This window comes from Aegilops tauschii, chromosome 6, assembly GCF_002575655.3.
Source record: "Aegilops tauschii subsp. strangulata cultivar AL8/78 chromosome 6, Aet v6.0, whole genome shotgun sequence".
In the NCBI taxonomy this organism is placed as follows: Eukaryota; Viridiplantae; Streptophyta; class Magnoliopsida; order Poales; family Poaceae; genus Aegilops; species Aegilops tauschii.
The window spans coordinates 350,037,927-350,041,626 of record NC_053040.3 but is presented as its reverse complement, the minus strand read 5'-3'; the positions used below and the strand labels follow the sequence as shown (position 1 = coordinate 350,041,626).

Here is a 3,700-nt window from a genome sequence, read left to right as displayed (position 1 = left end):
AGAGATTGATAGCGCGTCCGACGCCTAGAGGAGTCCCAGTCAGTCCTGTGCGATCCCGGATATTGGTCACTTGTATTATATACGCTTCCGCCACCCGCAATAAGTCTCCTCGAGCCTCACTCCGACGCTCGAAGAGCTGTAGTCTTCAGGAGTCATATCACTCGCTTTGCGGTGATATTTCCACCACCGTTATTATCGTGAGTTAGTAGTATGCCACCCTATCCGCCGTCTTGTTTTATCGGCGTGCATGTAATAAATTGTTGGGCAGTCTCCGCTCAACCTTGTATTATATTTAGTACTCCTGGTATTTTTCTTCTGTGACCAAGATATTGTCTACCAGTGAGAAGGAATTCTTCCTTACTGGTCCGTAAAAGGGATTGGTCTCTCAATAATTATTTTATTGAAAAACCGGTCATGACAATAACTAGCAATATGCACATGGACAGAGTATCAAAGTATGTACCAATTCACAAGCATATAAAGTGTTCACAAGAATATTAACATGCACACAATATTTAAATATTCAAGTTGAAAACCATGGCTATTGCATGGCCATCATGCAAGTGGCTGTCGTGGCTTGCCTGAAGAGGAAGGGTACACCGGGAAGAAGTGTGGTGAAGCTGCGGAAAGAATCGTCGGAAACACTTCTCTCTCGAAGGGGGCTGATTAAAGACAAGGGCATAATGGTCATTTTTAGAATGTGACAACATCATGAAAATGGTACCAACAGATAGGGCTCGACAAGACGAGAACGTGGGCTCTGGATTCACCTGAATCGGAGTCACGGTCGCGGAGCTATAGACGTTTGAACACTAGGGACCAATCTGTAAAAGAAACTTCACAAACAGGCCCCTGACTGAAAAACAGAAAACACATTTAGTGGAATACGCCTTCAAAGCAGAGAAAACGCATTTTCAGCCGTAGTACAAAGGAAATACACTTTCCGGAGAAGAAAACGTATTTTGACTTGGAGAAAAGACCAAAAGACGTTTTCGGTAAGGGAAACCGTACTACGAGGAGTACGTCTCCACTTAACTTGGCGCGGGCCCGGGGCTGGTCAACGGTGAGAAACTGACAGGCAGGTCTCATCGGGGCTGCTCCGTCTCTCCTCGCGGTGTCTTCTTCCTCTCGACAAGTAGCGGCAGAGGGCTCAGGTGAGCACGGCCGGCGCCCGTCCCGGCGCCACCGGCCACCTCAGGCGGCGCTCCGGCCACTTGAGTGACGAGGGCGATGAGACGCTCCCGCCTAAGGGTCCACTACCGCCGGTAAGCAGCAGAGAGTGCGGGGCCGTGACTCCCACGGCGGACAGTGGTGACTAAGGCGATGAGAGGGTGGCTATCATGGCGTAGACGAGGGGCTGGGGGTATGGGGAGACCCGCAGGGCTCCGGGTGGCCTTATGGTGGGGGAAGGAGGTGGAGGGGAGCTCTGCATTGAGCGGATTTAGGAGGAGGATGCCGACGGCCATGGCGGCAATGGAGGGGAACGGGAGCTCCTCGTGCTCGGTGGAGTGGTCGGGCGGGGCTCTGGGAGGATGAGGAGGCCGCTGGTGAGCTCGGAGAAGTGTGGTGTGGCCTATATATAGCTCGGTCAAGCCGAGGGGTGAGCGCGGCCGCGGTGACGCGTGTGCCGTCGCGCTGGCACGAGCATAGGCACGGGGAGGGAGGGGAGACTTGTCCAGGAGCTTCACGGGGGCGCGGGAGGACTCGGGCGAGCTCAGGAAATCTCGGGAGAGCTCCGGCAACGGGACAAGGAGGGGTAGGGGAGTTAGTGGCACGGGCGGGGTCGAAAGCGACGCAACCAAGGTGAGGCCGGATGAGGCAGCGGCTCAGGGCGACGCAGGAGGTCACGGGGAAGCGGCTGGACATGGCGAAGCGCTCGGAACTAACGAACAGGGGAGAGGCCTGAGCAAACGATGCTCAGCTCGCGTTCATGGCATGCCAGGGCGGTGGTCACCGCGTGAACCTTGGCATCCAGTGCTCCCTGGCGCCCAAAATTGGTGTCTAGTAGAAATTCCTTCCAAGTAATAGTCTCTAAGAGGTGATGGATTGACTAAATGCACTGTGAGATGATAGGAAGGATCAGCTGAAGTTTGCTGTAGGAAACTTGGACCAGTGGTTGTGTTCAAATGGGATGGCCACAAGGAGATAAAAGATGTCGGAGGGGCTTAGGGTAGAAAGGACAACAGTCTTGTGAAGTTTGGACAGAATTGGACCAATATTTTGTATAGTTGCTTTACAACCAACAAAAAGGTCCAGAAAATGAATATTGATGTGGCACTCACCTCAAGTGTTTCCTTGGGCTGAAAGTGGGCATGGCATGATTATTTGGACATATGAAGATGCTGTAAAAATTGCATACCATTTGGACTTGCCAAAATAGTACTTGCTTCACAAAGCATCCCTATGGACAGAATCTTAGGAAAATTCTTGAGGGAAAATAGCTAAATAAAATGTGCCCAAATTTGGTGGAGATGATTTATATGGATAGGTTAAGGTTCTGGTAATTTTTCAGTAATAATGAAGCAATATAATATATACTTGCTTCACTAACTAAAAATATGACCAGAAACTAAGATTGGATGATGTGCTCTCATAGAGTGATAACATGAGCCCAACTCTTGAGGAGAGTGATGATTTGATCATATGAAGGACCTTGCAAAATTTCAACTCATTTGGATTACCCTAGTTAGTACTTCCTTCACAAAGGCTTCCCTCTGACGGGAACTTTGAAAATTTGCTCAGGAATATTCACTAGGCAAATTGAATTGAATTTTGACAGGAGGCAATGATATGGACAGGAAAAGGTGCCCAAAAAGTTTGGGGTCAATCAAGCAAAGATAAATGACACTTCCTTCTCAAAAAGCCACTTAAGGCAGAATGAGAAAAGGAATATTTGTGAATTATCTTTGACGATTCCAAGGAAGGGTTTTGACATATATGTGGAAGATATGACCCAAACAATTTATGAGAATTATTTGGGAATTTTGGGAGTGACAGTTTTGGGGAACGTAGTAAAAATTAAAAAAATTCCTACGTGTCACCAAGATCAATCTAGGAGATACTAGCAACGAGAGAGAGAGGGAGTGCATCTTCATACCCTTGAAGATCGCTAAGCGGAAGCGTTACAAGAACGCGGTTGATGGAGTCGTACTTGCGGCGATTCAAATCGCGGAAGACCCGATCCAAGCGCCGAACGGACGGCGCCTCCGCGTTCAACACACGTACATCCCGGGGACGTATCCTCGTTCTTGATCCAGCAAGGGGAGAGGAGAAGTTGAGGGAGAACTCCGGCAGCACGGTGGCGTGGTGGTGGAGCTTGTGGTTCTCCGGCAGGGCTTCGCCAAGCACTACGGAGGAGGAGGTGCTGGAGGAGGGAGGGCTGCGCCAGGGGCTGAGGTGCGGCTGCCCTCTCTCTCCCTCACTATATATAGGGGAAAGGGGGAGGAGGAGGCGCCCTAGGGTTTCCCTAGGGGAGGGGCGGCAGCCACAGGGGAAACCCTAGATGGGTTTGGGCGCCCCACCCCTAGGAAACTTGGCCCCCAAGCCGGGAGGGGCGGCTGCCCTAGGGGAGGCGCCCCCACCTCTCCAGGTTATGTGAGATGGGTGGGAGGGGCGCACGACCCCTTAGTTGGCTGATGTGCCCCCTCCCCTTGGCCCATCAGGCCCTCAACGCTTGCCGGGGCCTCCGAAACTCCTTTCG

General features: G+C 51.3%; 1 long non-coding RNA gene across 1 annotated transcript; it reads right to left on the bottom strand.

The window, feature by feature from the left end:
• Nucleotides 1-448: 448 nt before the first annotated feature.
• LOC120965865 (uncharacterized) lies at nt 449-1,524 on the bottom strand. Its single transcript, XR_005758860.3, has 2 exons — nt 771-1,524; nt 449-662 (listed from the first exon to the last, which is right to left on the bottom strand). It is a non-coding gene; the product is annotated as an uncharacterized lncRNA (long non-coding RNA).
• Between the last annotated feature and the right edge of the window lie 2,176 nt (nt 1,525-3,700).